The sequence below is a fragment of the Geotrypetes seraphini genome, chromosome 9, assembly GCF_902459505.1.
Source record: "Geotrypetes seraphini chromosome 9, aGeoSer1.1, whole genome shotgun sequence".
NCBI lineage: Eukaryota > Metazoa > Chordata > Amphibia > Gymnophiona > Dermophiidae > Geotrypetes > Geotrypetes seraphini.
The window spans coordinates 83,913,435-83,931,404 of record NC_047092.1 but is presented as its reverse complement, the minus strand read 5'-3'; the positions used below and the strand labels follow the sequence as shown (position 1 = coordinate 83,931,404).

The 17,970-nt window shown below is 43.9% G+C and overlaps 1 protein-coding gene across 1 annotated transcript in view; it reads right to left on the bottom strand.

Moving 5' to 3' along the window:
- DGKI (diacylglycerol kinase iota) overlaps positions 1-17,970 on the bottom strand; it is a 1,086,779-nt gene that overhangs the window by 184,803 nt on the left and 884,006 nt on the right. The gene's annotated exons all lie outside the window — the stretch shown is intronic.

Here is a 17,970-nt window from a genome sequence, read left to right as displayed (position 1 = left end):
GTAATATCTATCTCTAGATCAACCAAAAAAAAAATGCAAAACTCAATAGGAAATCAAGATGAAGATATACAAAATAAAAACTAAAGAGAAAAATTATGCAATGAAACATTTGAGTAGATGCTGGCTATATAAGAAAATTTTGTATTTTCCTTAGAGCAGTGGTCTTCACTAATTTTTAAGCGAGGGCCATTTTGGGTCCAAAAGGGCTGACGGAGAACCAACAAATATCTTCCTACTTGGGGCCATGACACCAATAACATTTCACAACATTCATTCCTACCAGAACACCTGGCCTTGGTCACAAATACAGAACACAGATAAACCCTATACAAATATAGGACCACAAACAAAGTTCTCATATATACTAATGAAACCCTAAGATGCCAGACTCTACATGCAGTACAGCACCAGAGAAATAGAAATAAATGCATTTATTCCTGAACAGTGCAAAATATAGGCAGCAGATTAAAATTTTGAAAACGGACACATTTCAGTCACTAAATTGAAAATAAAATCACTTTTCCTACCTTGTTGGCTGGTGATTTTACTTTTCTACTCATCTTTTCCCATCTCTGGTTGCACTTCCTTCTGTCTGTGTTCTTAACTCTTATCCATTTTCTGTTTTCTCTCCTTCACTTTCTGTCCTACATCCATCTTTAACACAAACAAAATCCCTCACCCGTCAAAAAATCTTTTACCATCAAAGTTGAAAAATGTTGCAAGAATCCACAAAAATTGCTCTTAAATTTTAGTGCTCATATATACTTCAACAGGGTGCCATATAGCGATACGAAGTTGCTAATACTGCATAGGTTCTTAATCACAGCACATTATATTAAGCGCTAAGGCTTCTATTTCACATTGAAATGTTCATATAGCTCTTCAAAAACAAAGATAAATCACTTATCTGAACTGCTGTATCTCGGCTTCAACACAGTCAGTGTTTCGCTAGAGCTATGTCAGGAAGTTGAATGTGAAGTCTATTTATTTTTTCTTTTGCTGTAGTGTGGTGCCTGTGAAGAATCAAACTCACTGTGAGAATTATGAACAAACTAAATTAGTATATAAAAAAAAATCTCATAATGACAAACTCTAAATGCAAGTAAATTCAAATTAGCATGGCTGGCAGGCTGGTACCTGAATCCTCTGGCTCTGATATTCCTTGTTTGAAAAAGACGCCCTGGAAAAAACTGTCACCAAAGGCTAAAAAACCGGCAATGACAACATCATAACCCACTTGATTGGAAATGTCTGTCAAAGCTGAGTCTGTGACTTAAGCTCCTCCTCAAAAGATTGATAATCTGAAAAACTTATGTAACCATGAATAATTTTATGGAAAAGCATTGTGAAAAAAATATATGAAAAATGAAAAGTAAACAAAAGAACTGAAACAGCTCAGTGCAGAGAAACCCCCCATCAGAAAAGTGCCAAACTGTTGCTAACTGGTCATAAAAATGCATACCATTCCACTTCTCTATTAAGTCTATCAGGATGCATAGAATGCAAAGGGTAAATCCAGTGCTGTTCATTCCTCCATAGGGCTCTAGACAAATCCCCTCCACGTGGTAATGAGACAGTGTCCAAAACTAAGAATCTAAGAACTGGTACTTGGTGGGAAAAATCCTTACAATGTTGTACTAAAGGACCTCCATAATCTCCCTGTGGATCCTACTGAGATGTTCCTGAATGCAACTCCATATTGATCTTGTAGTGCAGCCTACAGGCATGGGCAAAAAATTAAATATACTGCCGCTGTCGTGAGGCAATCAAATATGCCTCCTAATGTGTAAGTAATCCCATTGTGAGTAAAATCTTGTACGGTAACTGCATAAGCACACACTGTACAATGGCCACATGATGTATGTCCAACTGCTGGCTCCAAAATTTCAATAGGAGATGTACACTAGGATTTAGTGAAACCTTCCTTCAAATTGCGCTGTCAAGGGAATGCAAAGCGGGGAAATTTATTAAACACCCTATGGGTTCTCATCACATGCCAATGTTGTTTGATGATCTTTTTTTTACCATAAAGGCTTGTGCTGAATACGGTACAACACAAGTTAAACTTGAGTCAGAACTGGCCTTTGAGAGTTGCAATAGACATTCACGAGGAGCAAAAAGTGCATGCTTGTAAGCCTGTTTAACCATCTGGGCTGGATAACCCCTTTTCAAAAAACGATTTGTCATATCTTTTCATCGTTCAATTAACTCAGTTTTTTGTGAACACAAGCAGCAGACCCTCAAAAATTGGCTAATTGGAAGATTGTTTCTATAATGTCTGGGATGGAAACTCGTGTACTGTAAAAGATTGTTTCAATCTGTTTCCTTACGAAAAATGGTAGTTTAAAAACTTTTCCCATCCAGCGTAACAAAACTTGTGTGAGCTGAAAATTGCAAATGTGGGTTGCAATCATTTAACCATTGTAGAAATGATTGAAAAAGTTCAACAGATCCTGTCCACCCAAGGAAAACATCATCGATATATTGCTTCCACACTAACATGTATTGATAATACTTAGATAGATACAAAAACTCCTCTTCAAATTTAGTAACATATAAACATGCTACAGAGGGGGCCATAGAGGCTCCCATGGCTGTTCCACATACTTGCAGATAGAACTGATTGTTAAATTCAAAAAAAGTTCTTGCTGAAAGCTATATGCGCTATAGTTGTCAAAAAATCTCCTCTCCCTAGACTGATGCCCTGTGCTAACAAATGATGATGAATAAATGCCACAGCCTCCTCCTGGGGAATGTTGGTATATAACGCAGAAATGTCTAGTGTGGTCAATAATGCTCCTTGAGGGACGTCTGTAATTGACTGCAACAATAACATCATGGAAGTAGTATCTTTCACATATGATGTACCTTTCTGAACTTCAGACTTCAAATGAAAGTCAACAAGATCCAACAGGGGCTCCAAAACCAAGTCTATACCCGAAATTATAGGCCAGCCAGGGGGGTTGTCCAAAGATATGTGAATGTCTATTGCAACCCTCAAAGGATAGTTCTGCCTCAAGTTTAACTTGTGTTTTACCGAATTCAGCACAAGCCTTTATGTTAAAAAAAGATCATCAAACAACATTGGCATATGATGGGAACCCATGGAGGGGCATAATCAAAAGAAACATCTAAAGTCTGTTTTGGCCTAAGTTGCAAGTCACCCAAAGTCGGACACGGGAAAAAGTCCATTTTCAAAAAATATGTCCAGCATTTTTTTTTTTTGTTTCAAAAATCGTCCAACTGTACGTCCAGCCGTCTGATCGCCCAGATCGCTAAGTTGTCCATCTTTATACCCCATTTTCGTCCAAAAATTGGCCAAGTCACAAATGCCTAGACAAAGACCTTTTGGGTGCTGGAGGGGCCAGAAAAGTGATGGACTAGACACCCAGACATGGCACCAGAGTAGTGGTGTACCTTACAGGGCATTGCTGTGAACTTCACAAAAAGGGTCCCACACAAACATCTCACTACAGCTCCCTTATAGATCATAGTGAACCCCCCAAAACACCCCCAGAATCTACTAGACCCACCTATCTACCACCCCAATAGTCCTTATGGCTGCAGAAGCCACTTATATGGAAGTACAAAAGGGTTTGGGGTTTTTTTTGGGAGGTGCACATGTTTTCCGATGAATGCAGTGATTAGAGTGACTTATGGGCCTGGGTCCCCCTCTCCATGGTTCACTAACCCACCCCCAAGACCATTTAAGCCACCTCTGTGCAGCTCTACTAGTCTTTCCTATGCTAGGCTGCCAGGTGCTGATGACAGTGATGACTGGGGCAGTGTGTGGGGGTCTGTAATTTGTGTCTGAAGTGCTTATCTGGTCACTTTGGATACCCTTTGTGGACTTAGACCTGGTTTTAGATGGCCTAAGTTCCATCTTGGCAGTGTTGTAAAACGTTCGGTTATACATGCAGTACGACTAAGTCTAGGGTGGCCCACGTACCGCCCAAATCCCGCCCTTAACACTCCTCCTGAAATGCCCCATTTTAGCTCTGGTCATTCAGCAGCACTGTGAAGACCTAAGTCATTTTTAAATATGTCTAAAACCCGATTCGATTATTGGCATTTGGACAACTTGTGTAACCGATTGTCCAAGTGCCGATTTAGGCCGGTTTTTAGACGTATTTCTGTTTTGATTATGAGCCCCATAGTGAATTATGTGAAAAGATGTGCAAAAACACACAAATAATAATTATTCATCGATTATGATCTCTCCAATGTACTGTGTGCAATAAAAATTGCTACAAATTCCAAAACAATGGTGTTCAACAATGGGTCCACGCCGAAGCGCCATTTTCCTTTTGGAAGTCAACTTGTCACAACGTAGTTCCCTTCTGAACCTGAGAAGTCTATGCTTTAGCTCCAGACGAAAGATGCTGAGATCCTCCAAAACAGAGCCCCATAAAGCTTTCATTTTAACCCACATGGACAACATTACGGCAGGAACAAATGGACTGTCAGTGATTGTGAGATAAGTACTCTCTCATTCTATTTAGTTCTTTAAAGCTGGATACATCTCATATACTTGTTTCTAACATTGGAGGAGGACATAATTTTGAAAGTTGAACACCATTGTTTTGGATTTTGTAGCAATTTTTATTGCACACAGTACACTGGAGAGATAATAATCGAATAATTACTATTTTTGTATATTTGCACATTTTTTCACATAATTCACTATGGGGCTCATAATCAAAAGAAAAAAAAAGTCTAAAAAATGGCATAAATGGCTACTTGGACGATCAAAAAGCCTGATCGTCCAAGTACCCATAATCAAAGCTGGTTTTAGATGTATCTAAAACCAGTTTAGGCCTTTCCCCTGCTTCTAAAGGCACAGAGAGAAAAGAGGCATTTTTAGAGGAGGGGAAAGGGCGGGCGGTGGGCGGGAGGTGGGCCGACCTAGACCTAGGTATGCAGCAGGTATAACCAAAACTTTAGGCAGGTTGCCTAGTCGGCACTTATACGTTTTGACTTACACCAAGTCAAAACAGGTATAAGTGCTGAAAAAGGGGCCGCTGAGCTGATCGTGGCTGCTGTGATCAGCTCAGCGGCCCCAGCAACCTGCCTACCCTCTACTGCAACATACACTGCAGGAGAGATGGCCGGGATTCGGAGGAGGGTGGGCGATCACCATCGCTGGCAGGAGAGATGAGCCATCTCTCCTGCAGCGATCAGCCCTCCCCCGGCTCTTACGATCGGGCAGGAGGGATCCCAAGCCCTCCTGCCCCGGGCACCCCCGAACTCCCTGATGATATCAGGGCAGGAGGGAGCCCAAGCTCTCCTGCCCTGCAATCCCCAAACCCCACGATTATGTTCGGTGCAGGAGGGAGCAGAAGCCCTCCTGCACCGCGGCCCCCCCAATTACAATCGGGCCAGGAGGGAGCCCAAGCCTTCCTGGCCTCTGGCCTCCCCACCCCCTACAAGATTGGGCAGAAGGGACCCAACCCCTCCTGCCCAGGCGGAACCCCTACCCCCATCCCCACTACAATACGGGCAGGAGGGATCCCAGGGCCTCCTGCCCTCGACACAAACCCCCCTCCAACGACTGCCCCTCCAAACCCCCGATCGCTCCCCCGCCGACCCGCGACCCCCCCGCTGACCCCCCCCGACCCCCCACCCCCCTTCCCCATACCTCAAAACATTGGCCGGCCAGATGGGTGCCAAGCCCGCCCATCCAGTAGGCCAGCTGGCTCCAGAATGGGGCTGGATTGGCCCAGGCGGCTGAAACCCCGCCCACAAGTGGGGCCTGAGGTGCCTGGGCCAACCAGAATAGACCCGGGAGCCTTAGGCTCCTCCGGTGGGCGGGGCCTTAAGAACATGAGCCGGGTTGAGTCTATGTGCTTAAGGCCCCGCCCACAGGAGGAGCCTAAGGCTCCCAGGTCTATTCTGGTTGACCCAGGTTCCTCAAACCCCACCTGTGGGCGGGGATTCAGCTGCCTGGGCCAATCCGGCCCCATTCTGGAGCCGGCTGGCCTAACGGACGGGCGGGCCTGGCACCCATCCGTCCAGCCAACGTTTTGAGGTACGGGGAAGGGGGTGGGGGTGGGGGGGTCGTGGGGTTGGCAGTTGAGTCATGGGTCAGCGAGGGGGCGATTGGGGGCTTGGGGGGGCAGTCGTTGGGGGGGTTTGTGTCAAGGGCAGGAGGGCCTGGGATCCCTCCTGCCCATATTATAGTGGGGGTGGGGGGTAGGGGTTCCGCCTGGGCAGGAGGGGTTGGGCTCCCTCCTGCCCGATCTTGTAGGGGGTGGGGGGTGAGAGGCTAGGAGGGCTTGGGCTCCCTCCTGCCCCGAACGTAATCGGGGGGATTGTGGATCGTGGAGCAGGAGGGCTTGGGCTCCCTCCTGCCCCGATGTCGTCGGGGAGTTCGGGGGTGCCCAGGGCAGGAGGGCTCCCTCTTGCCCTGATGTCGTGGTGGAGGTGGGGGGGGATTGGTGTGGATTCTGTAACCGGTGTTGTTTTTGACAGACACCAGTTACAGAATCCAGCTTTTAGGTGAAGGACTGGCTCCTCCTTCGCCTAAAAGCTCTTGTTTTGGACGTTTGGGGCTTAGGCTTTTTTTAGGTTTATTATAGGGTGTAAGTTTAGATGTAGTGGTGGTCTGGGCGTTTAAACAGCTGAACGTAGAGGCAGGCCATTATAAAAAAAAAACTCCTTTTGGACTTTTTTTTGATTATGGACATTTTCCCTGCTTCTACTTTCAACGTTTAAGGCCTTAGGCCAAAGGGGGCTTAGACATTTTTTTTTATTATGCCCCTCCGCGGGTCCAGGGATGTTACATCAGTGAAAAACCCTGTTGGGTTACACTTTCTCAACTCCATATTACAGGCTGGCCCTGATTGTGAGTTGTATAAACCGAGGACCCATCACAATTTAACAAATTAATTTAATTCATCATTATTACATATTTTCATTTGTGATCTTCCAATGTATTTGTTGTTTATAGGAGGAATTTTTCTTGTACTATTTACAATAAAATTATTCATGGTTACATTAGTTTTTCAGATATCAATCCTTGAAGAGGAGTTTAAATCACAGCCTCGGCTTTGACAGATGTTTTCAATCATGTGGGTTATGATGTTGCCATTGCCGGGATTTTAGCCTCGCTTTGGTGACGGCAAGAAATGCCAGAGCCAGAGGACACAGTTACCAGCCTGCCAGCCATGCTAATGTGAATTTACTTGCATTTAGAGTTTGTCATTATGAAATTTTGTATATACTAATTTAGTTTGTACACAATTCTCACAGTGAGTCTGATTCTTTACAGGCACTACACTAAAGCAAAAGAAAAAAATAAATAAAGGAGACTTCACATTCGGCTTTCTGACGTAGCTCTAGTGAAACACAGACTGTATTGAAGCCAAGATATAGCAGTTCAGATAAGTGATTTATCTTTCTTTTTGAAGAGCTATATGAACATTTCAACGTGAAATAGAAGCCTTTAGCGATTAACATAATGTGCTGTGATTAAGAACCTATGCAGTATTAGCGACTTCTTTTTTTTAAATTCTTTATTCATTTTAAAACTTTCAATAAGTGCAATACAAGATGAAAACATTTTACACTTTAAGATCACTTAATATTCTATCAGAAATTAATTCAAATCAAATATCCCACTCCCCGGAAACCCAACAATTATCTTTAGTTTTAAGAAAACAAAAATTATCCCCACCCCCAATCTTGGACGTATATGTTCAAAGGGAAAAAGTAATATTAATTCTTTGCAATATTTTGTTAATGGGTCCCAAACATCTCTAAATTTCTTAAAATGCCCCTGTTGAATAGCTATAGCACGCTCCATTTTAAAGATATGGCATAAAGAGTTCCACCAAAAATTATAACATAGCCGATCCCAATTCTTCTAATTATTTGAAATATGCTGTATGGCAACCCCTGTCATAATAAGTAGTAACTTATTATTATTAGACAAAATTTGGCTCCTCGCTCTCATTGATGTACTGAATAGCACAGTATCATACAATAAAGCCACCGGATTTTCCAGTAAATTATTTAATTGACTCCATATGGATTCCCAAAAAATATGTATCAATGGACAATAGAATAATAAATGATCTAATGTTCCAGCTTCAAGATGACAATGCCAGCATCTATTAGACTTAGAGCTGTCTAATTTTTGTAAACAAACTGGGGTCCAAAATGCTCTATGTAATAAGAAAAAACAAGTTTGTCTCATAGATGACGACATTGTACACCTCATCCTCCAAGTCCAAATTCCATTGAGATGCAGTAATCTGATGCTTTATCTCAATACTCCAAATGTCATGAAGACCAGTTTTTGGTTTCTTATTCAAAAAATCCAGATATTAATGTATACCACTGAGCAGCCTGGTGACCCAGGAAATCCGCTTGGAAGCACAGGAATGGCAGACTATACTGATTACTACGATTCTTCCATTCAGGGAACCCTACCTGAATGGCTTGCTTCAACTGCAACCATCTATAAGTTTGTGATTTATTAAGACCAAATTTGTGTTGCAATTGTGAAAAGTCAAGCAGCTTATCACCAGACTTCTTATGGCACCCTGTTGAAGTATCTATGAGCATACTGAAATTTAAGAACAATTTTTGTGGATTGTTGCAACATTTTTCAACTTTGAGAGTAAAAAAATTTTTGACGGGTGAGGGATTTTGTTTCTGTTAACTATTGGTCCCAAGCAATTGTTTGGACTTAAATCCCTTGAGTTCTTTGGGGGGAAAAAAACCTACATCCATCTTTTGCATTAACTTCTAATATTCAACTTTCTTCCATTTGTCTGCTTCTTCCTCATTTCTATATACTTTTCCATGTCTTTCCTTTCCAACTATCTATGCACACCATCTCCTCCTTCTTTCTCCTCCCCTATTCCCATCTATCCATAAACAGCATTTCTTCCATCTCTTTTCCCTTCCCCATCCCTGTGCACCCTGTCTTCCTTCTCTCTCCCCTTCCCCTCCATCCCTATGCACCATCTACTTCTTTGCCTCTTCTATGGTTTGACATCTGTCTTCTGCCTTCCCCCCTCCTATGGTCTGGGATCTTTATCCTCTCCTTCCCACAGTCTGGCATCTTCATATAACATAACATAACTTTATTCTTCTATACTGCCATAACCGATTGATTTCTAGGCAGTTTACACCAAAGAAGACTGGACAGTCAGTAAAATACAAGATGGTAGGAAGGTACAAAATATTTCTTATAAGTACAAATATTCTTTTTTTTTTAAGTTCAAAACTATTTATTGACTTTTGTGAAAAACAATAACACAAAGAAAGCATAGCAACCATTACTTACTAAGTACAGTATATATTGTATGGATGTTAAGCTGTACGGTCACCTTTTATTTTATTTTATTCTATTCTATTGACTATAGTAATGCCCTTTATAAAGGTATAACCAAAAAAGAAATACAAAGACTTCAGATAATACAAAACACTGCCGTAAAAATCATATTCAATGCAAAGAAATCCGACCATGTCACCCCTTTGGTGCAAAAAGTCTACTGGTTGCCAGTGGAACACAGAATCACTTACAAAATTCTTCTGTTAACATTTAAGACTAGACAAAACAATCAACCTGAATTTATAAATAATCTTTTTATCCCTTATATTCCTTCTAGGTCCCTAAGATCAACAGCTAATAACCTTTTCTCTATATCATCACTGAAGTTTATATATACAATGAGGTCTACTATCTTCTCTGTCACTGCCCTCTCTCTTTGGAATAGTATTCCAAATTATTTACGCAAAGAATCAAATTTTAATAACTTTAAGATGAAGCTAAAGACATTTCTCTTCCTTGATGCCTTTGAGGCCTAACTGTCCTTTTAAGGGCAATCGAGCAAAAATACTATTGAGTTTAACAGCAGCCCTCCCTCTTGCTTTTACCTTAATTGTTCTCTTCTATTTGCCTAATGTAGTTCTTGCCTTTTACCTTTTGTTCTTGTTTGTCTTTGTTTTTAATAGTTTTTAAAAGTTTTTATAGTTATAGTTTGGCGATGTATTGTCACCTCAAACTTGTATTTTAGTTAAAGTTTGTTCTCTGTTTTTACAAATTTGTACACCGCCTAGAAGGCTGATTGGGTGGTATAAGAAATTTTAAATAAACTTGAGAAACGTATTTCCTCTCCTGCTGTTGTCTGGCTTTATTTTGTCTTATCTCTTTATTTACTGGTAATGTACATCTGTAGCCTGGAATCCCTGTAGACTGCTTGTACCATTAACATTACCTTTGTACAAATATTCTTTAAGAAAATACTATATCTTTCCTCTCTCCTTCCTTTCCCTCCTCGTCCATTTGTGGCCTGGCATCTCTTCATTTCTTTCCCCTCCCCTGCCTTAGTCTGGAATTCCTGCCTTCTCCTTCCTTTCCCTGGTCTGACATCTCTCTCTTCTTTCCCTTCTCCTTCCCCCCATCCAGTGGTCTGACATCTTCATCTGCCCCTTCCCTTCCCCTGGGAGGTTTGGCATCTTTCCTTCCCTTTTTTCCTGATCCCCATGGTCCAGCATCTCTCTTACCCTCCCCATGCTATCCCTGCCCCACCCCCATATCCGGTGTTTGCTCACCCAGTGCTGCTATAAGCCTTTAGACTGTTGGCAGCGTGACTGAAATAAACATGCTGCCTTTGGCGACGCAGAAGCTTTCTTTCTGCTACTGCTTTCTGCCTATGCGAGGATAGGAAGCAGTAGCAGAGGAGGAACTTCCAGGTCACTGAAGGCAGCGTGTTTACTTCAGTCACACTGTCAACAGCCCAAAGACTTACAGCAGCAGCAGGTGAGCCGCACCAGATCCTGAGGGGAGGGGGAGGAAGAGAGGAGGAGGACTCTGGATAGGTGTGCAAGCTGCTGTAGGGAGAACTAGATGTCTGGCTTCCCTGGACAAAAGTTATAAAATTAAAAAGCTGCCTGGACTCCCAACACAGTCCTCAAAAAGAGGACATGTCTGGATAAACCCGGACATCTGGTAATCCTATCCATAGGGCCTGTGAGCTTTGGAGTACTAGTACCTTTAATTTTCCCCTTATGTTTAATCATTATTAAAGTCAAAGAAAACAGTACCTTAAGGAGGAGACAATTCAAAATTACAACTTCTTCTAGCTCCTTCTGGGCTTCTAAGGGGCTCCCAAGGGACCTAGCATGCCTCGTGGTACACCCCTTAGGGCATACCCTGTGGCCGTGTGCCCAGTGGTTGTGGCGCCACAGGTGCATCTGTCTTTTAAATTAATTTTCTGGTGGCAGTGGATGTTGTCAGATGATAACTCCGCTCACACCCCAATCTCACTCACGGAAGGTTCCAAAGAAATGAGCATTCTCCTCTAGTGCAGTGTCCTGATCTCACTCCCAGGGGGGTAAGCTGCTGCTCCTTCCAATTACTGTGTTTCCCCGAAAATAAGACAGTCATATTCATTCTGGGACAAAAAATACATTAGGGCTTATTTTCAGAGGATGTCTTTTTTTTTCATGTACACCAATCATCTCTCCCTTCCTCTCCTCTATCCCAATTCTTCCTCTTTCATTTCTCCCCCCCCATGTGCAGCATCTTTCCTCCCCTGTCACCCATCCCCTTGAGTTGAAAAAAGGAAACCAGGGTTGTCTCAGCTATGAGGATCATGGTGGTTGATTCCTATCGCAACTTGAACAGAGTTTTCCCTATCAAAGGGATTGTAGGGAATGAATAGAGGAACTTGTCTGTCCAATCTAGAAGGAATGCATTGGACTCCAGATGATGAAGAGAGTACAGATGGGAGCAGAAGTGTGGAAGTTTGTGATTGTTGGGAGATGCAAATAGATTTGTGGAGCGCCACAAGTCAAGAAGATTTGATGCAAGGTAGTTGAACTGAGTGACCTCTCTTGAGGCTGAATGAATCTCCTTAATTCATCTGCCAGAGCATTCTGCTTCCCTGCTAGGTAAACCACTTTCAAAAAAATGTTGTGCAATATCACCCAAGACCAGATCTGTATCACCTCATGGCAGAGTGCGAGAGTCTGTACCTCCATGCTTGTTCATATACTACATGGCGACTTGATTGTCCATTCTGATCATAATAACTTGTTTGAGGAGGTGACTTTGAAAGGTGCAGAGGAGATTGCGAATGGCTTGGAGCAATAATGGAGAGAGGTGGTGAAGAGGAAAACGGTGACTGAGTTCAAAGAAGCGTGGGATGAACATAGAGGATCTAGATTCAGAAAATAATATTAAATATTGAACTAAGGCCAGTACTGGGCAGACTTGCACGGTCTGTGTCTGTATATGGCCGTTTGGGGGAGGATGGGCTGGAGAGGGCTTCAATGCCTGGGAGGTTTAGTAGGTTTTAACGGAGATTTCAGTAGTTGGAACCCAAGCTCAGTACCGAGTAGAGCTTTGGATTCTTGCCCAGTAATAGCTAAGAAGAAAAAATTTAAAAAAATTTAAATTGAATCAGGTTGGGCAGACTGGATGGACTATGTATATGAGTATCTTCTGATGGGATGGAACATGGAAAAGAAGTCCCATGAACAGGTTGGTGTCAAAGCTGAAGAAGAATGTCCAGTCTCTGCTGAGAAAGGAATGCCTGAGTTTATATTATATCCATGTGAGCCCTGATGAAGTCCAGAGACTGAGAAGGTTGAAGATGTGATTTCTGATAACTGACTTGAGAAGGTTGAAAATGTGATTTCGGATAACTGACTGTAAATCCCAAGAAATCTAGAAGATGGATGATTGCATTGGTTGCAGCCTGGACTGCTTGAGGGGAGGAAAGCTGTAAGAGTGGAGTGTTGCAGCCACTGTAACCAACACTTTGTGAACACTCTGGGAGCTGAGGCCAAGCCAAATGGAAGCACCTTGTATTGGAGATGATGCTATCCTATTTGAAATCTGAGGTATTGTCTGTGGGATTGCAAAATGGGGATGTGTGTATACGTTTCTTTGAGATCCAGAGAGCAAAGCCAATCGTTCTGGTCTAGTAAAGGGTATAAGGTTCCCAGAGAAAGCATTCAGAACTTTTCTTTGACTATTTGTTAAGAGCTTGGAGGTTGAAGATTGGATCTAGACCTCCCATCTTTGGTATGAGGAAGTACCTGGAGTAGAACCCCTTGCCCTTTTGCTGAGGGGGTACTGGTTTGATTGCATTGAGCTGCAGAAGGTCCGCGAGTTCTTGAAGAAGGGAGGTGTGCAAAATATAAAGATCACACATGCCAAAGATAGTGTTAGGCCAAGGAATGCAATTAGGGCAACTGCCCCCTTACTAGAGAAAGCCCTAAGCCTGCTTGAAGCTGAAGATGGCATGGGTCAGCAGTGGGCTTCGGGGGTCCCCTCCCAAATTTCTTCCCTGGGCCCTACCCATGTCTAACACCAGCACTGGCAGGATAAACATTTTAGTTTTCACATTTTCTAATCATAAAATAGAAAATATAATTGGGTTTTTTCCTACCTTTTGTTTGGTCATTTTATTTTTCAAGTCATGTTGGTCCCAAGCTCTGGTTTCTGTTTCTCTCTGTCGTCTCTTAACTCACTGGTCAGGGTCTCCTGCTCATTTAACACTTCTTCTTTTCTGTGCTCACCATCCATCTTTGTGTACCTATCTTTCCCTTCTCTGTGTCCCATCCAGCATATCCCCTGTGTCCTTCTCCCTGTATTTGTCATCACTACTCTACATCCCGCTTTACTTATCTCTCTTCTGTGTTCCTATTCTCTCCCATATCTAGCACTTTCCCTCTGTGTCCATATACCCCCTCCTATGTCTGGCATTGTCCCTCTGTCCATATAGCATTCTCATGCAGCATCTCCCTTTATGTCCAAGTCCCTATTCTCCTCTTCATGCCCATTATTTCCCCTCTGTTTCCAATACCTCCCTGTCTCTCCCTCTCCCTGCTGTGTTCAGTATTTCATTCCCTCTTCCTTCATCTGCATAGTATGGCATCACTTTTCCCTTCTCTTCCCTCCAGCAACCCCCCTTCCACAAGCACAGCACCTCTCCCCCTTCCCTCCAGCATCCCCCCTTCCACAGGTGCAGCACCTCTCCCTCTTCCCTCCAGCTCTCCCTCCTGTAGGTTCTGTAGTTTTCTCCCTTCTCTTTAGGTCCAGCCCTCCCCTCCATAGGTCAAGCACTTTTCCCTCCCTTATCTTCAGCTTCATCCCCCTCCTGTGCCCATCCCTCAAACCCTTCATGTGCCCTTTCCAACAACCTCAGCTCCCCCTCCTGTGCCCTCTCCTCCAGCCCCAACATCTGCTTTGCCTTGCCTTGCTCTCTCTCTTCCTTGGGGCCAAAAGCTAAAGTTCCCTCCCCCTCCTCATGGGTCCAGCAGGTCTAGCCTCCTCTCCCTCATGGGTCTGACTCCAGCCAGTTTTCCACCATCCTTGCCGCTGGCACACACCTTGCAGAAGAGAGAGCCGAGATGCTCAATGGTGCTCACGGCCTTCCCTCTGCCGGGCTCCTTCTTATGATGCAACTTCCTCTTTTTGTGAAGTTGCGTCATAAGGAGGGGCCTGCAGAAAGAAGGCCGTGAGCTTCATGGAGCAGGTAAGGGTGGATATCGGTTTGCTCTTCAAGGTGTGTGCCAGCAGCAGGGAGGGAAGCCAGCTAGAGCCACCAGACTTGCGAGGGGGGGGGGGGCTGGAGCCACCAGACTTATGAAAGGGGCTAGAGCCGCTGAACCCATAAGTTGAGGGAGAGCTGGAGCCGCCGGACCCGCAAGGGGGGGAGTGGTGACTGGAGTCATGAGAGGGCAGGGATGGCTGAAACTGCATGGGGTTCCCTACAGGGTCAATGCTTTTTACTGCTCATGCAGAGCAGTAAAAAGCTTTGTTCTCGCACCAGCAGTAGACAGATGAAATTTGTACCCATTCCTGTTTGCTGCGGGAATGGGTCACTGTGTCATTCTCTAGCTATAGGCACAAGGAGAGGAGATTTCCAATTCTTAAACATGGTATCTTTCATGAGGTGATGGAATGGAAGTTTAAGAAGATCTCTAGCAAGTTGGTTGAAATCAAGAGCATCAATAAGGTCAGCCCACTGTTCAGTTTCAGCCTCTGTCTTAACTGGAAGAGCCTGTCTCAGTTGATGAATATATTTAGTAAATAAAAGATTCTCCGGAAGTGACCTACATTGTGAAGGAGGAGGAGATGGATCAGAGTCTTCTAGACCATAAGATTCTGGTACTGAGTAATCGGGATCATCCGTGGGGTGGGGAGAAACATTGGAGTCAAAGGCATCAATACTAGGCGATTTAGCATGTATAATCCTGGAAGATGAACGATGTTGAGAAGATTGATGGCTACAGTACCGATGGGAGTGTCGAGAAGGACTTTGATGTCTCCTTCAGCACAGGCAGCGGAACACTTTTTTGTTTGGAGGGGCCCTAAAGCTCTGCCCAAACCCCATCCTAGACTTGTCCATCCTCTGCCTCAGACCCACCCAAGCCCCAGATCCTGCCCCCATAATAATAGTACTAATTGGAAATGTAATTTCTTCCATTCATTTTTCATATACACACAATATAATCATATTAACAATACATAATGGTATCTACAAAATTAACCTACACAAAACACACCCTTGTTCTCCTCCCCACCCCTTCACAGCATTTCTTCCTTTCTCCTCCACTCCCAGGTACATCTCACTCTCACTGTCAACCATCTCTCTCTCATTTCCTCCTTTGCTGCAAAGGGAATAGGGAGAAAGAGAGAGGGATCCAGGGTGCATCTCTCCAACTCCCTCTGCTGCCACATCCAAATTGTCTCCCTCCCTTATTCCCCAGACTGTGTGCAGCATCTTTCACCCCTGCCCATCAGCCCCAAGCCCACCATTTCTCCTTCTAACACCCCTTTCCAACACCATTCCACATCTTTCTCCATTCTCTTCACCACCATGTCCATTGTTCCTTCTTGCATACCTTTCCATCTGTCCCACTGTTCCCTCTCCACCATCATCTCTCCCTCTCATCTCTCTCTACCTCACTCCTCTCCCTCCACCATGTCCAACAATTCTCTCCCTTCCTCAGCCCTACAATTCTCCTCTTTCATTCTTTCCCCATGTATACCATCTCTTTCTCTCTCACTCACACCCATTCTCAACAATTCTCCCTTTCTATTTCCTCCCCCACCTCAACATCACTTTCCCTCAATCCATCCTCTACCCAAGTTCATGCCCTCTCCCTCCTTCCTTCCTTCTTTCCTTTGTCTCAAGTTCACACTCCCTTCCTTCCTTCCATGACTCAATGTGCCCCTCCCTCCTATGTCTCAACACACTCCTCTACCTCCCTTCCTTCTGTGTTCCAATTAAATGCCTCCTCTGAAGGGTGTGCACCTGTATTCTGGTTGGCTCTAAGACATCCAAGTATGCCTCCTCTTCCTTCCTTCCAGCTACACTTCTTTCTTCACAAAGCCACAGAAAGCAGCAGCAGAGTATGGCCAGAGGACCTGGTGTGCTGGCTGCACAACCTACTACTAAAAGGTACGCAGCCACACAGCTTAGAGAGAACATTGCTTTATTCCTTTTCATTTTTTATCTAATCAACTGTCTATCAACTTCTCTCATCCCCTAGCTTTCACATTTTTTTATCCTCGTATCCCCTTTTATCTGCTTCACATTACCACATTTCTACCTCATATACTCATTCTGCTCACTCATCTCCTTATAATTCTCCCACATGGATCAACCATTTCTAGCATCTCATAGTAACATAGTAACATAGTAGATGACGGCAGATAAAGATCCGAATGGTCCATCCAGTCTGCCCAACCTGATTCAATTTAAATTTTTTTTTTTTTAATTTTTTTCTTCTTAGCAAGAATCCAAAGCTTTACCCGGTACTGTGCTTGGGTTCCAACTGCCAAAATCTCTGTTAATACTTACTCCAGCCCATTTACACCCTCCCAGCCATTGAAGCCCTCCCCTGCCCATCCTTCACCAAACGGCCATACACCGACACAGACAGTGCAAGTCTGCCCAGTAACTGGCCTAGTTCAATATTTAATATTATTTTCTGATTCTAAATCTTCCGTGTTCATCCCACGCTTCTTTGAACTCAGTCACAGTTTTACTCTCCACCACCTCTCTCGGGAGCGCATTCCAGGCATCCACTACCCTCTCCGTAAAGTAGAATTTCCTAACATTGCCCCTGAATCTACCACCCCTCAACCTCAAATTATGTCCTCTGGTTTTACCATTTTCCTTTCTCTGGAAAAGATTTTGTTCTACGTTAATACCCTTCAAGTATTTGAACGTCTGAATCATATCTCCCCTGTCTCTCCTTTCCTCTAGGGTATACATATTCAGGGCTTCCAGTCTCTCCTCATACGTCTTCTGGCGCAAGCTTCCTATCATTTTCGTCGCCCTCCTCTGGACCGCCTCAAGTCTTCTTACGTCTTTCGCCAGATACGGTCTCCAAAACTGAACACAATACTCCAAGTGGGGCCTCACCAATGACCTGTACAGGGGCATCAACACCTTCTTCCTTCTACTGACTACGCCTCTCTTTATACAGCCCAGCATCCTTCTGGCAGCAGCCACTGCCTTGTCACACTGTTTTTTCGCCTTTAGATCTTCGGACACTATCACCCCAAGGTCCCTCTCCCCGTCCATGCATATCAGCTTCTCTCCTCCCAGCATATAAGGTTCCTTCTTATTATTAATCCCCAAATGCATTACTCTGCATTTCTTTGCATTGAATTTTAGTTGCCAGGCATTAGACCATTCCTCTAACTTTTGCAGATCCTTTTTCATATTTTCCACTCCCTTTTCGGTGTCTACTCTGTTACAAATCTTGGTATCATCTGCAAAAAGGCACACTTTTCCTTCTAACCCTTCAGCAATGTCACTTACATACATATTGAACAGGATTGGCCCCAGCACCGAACCCTGAGGGACTCCACTAGTCACCTTTCCTTCCTTCGAGCGACTTCCATTAACCACCATCCTCTGGCGTCTGTCCGACAGCCAGTTTCTGACCCAGTTCACCACTTTGGGTCCTAACTTCAGCACTTCAAGT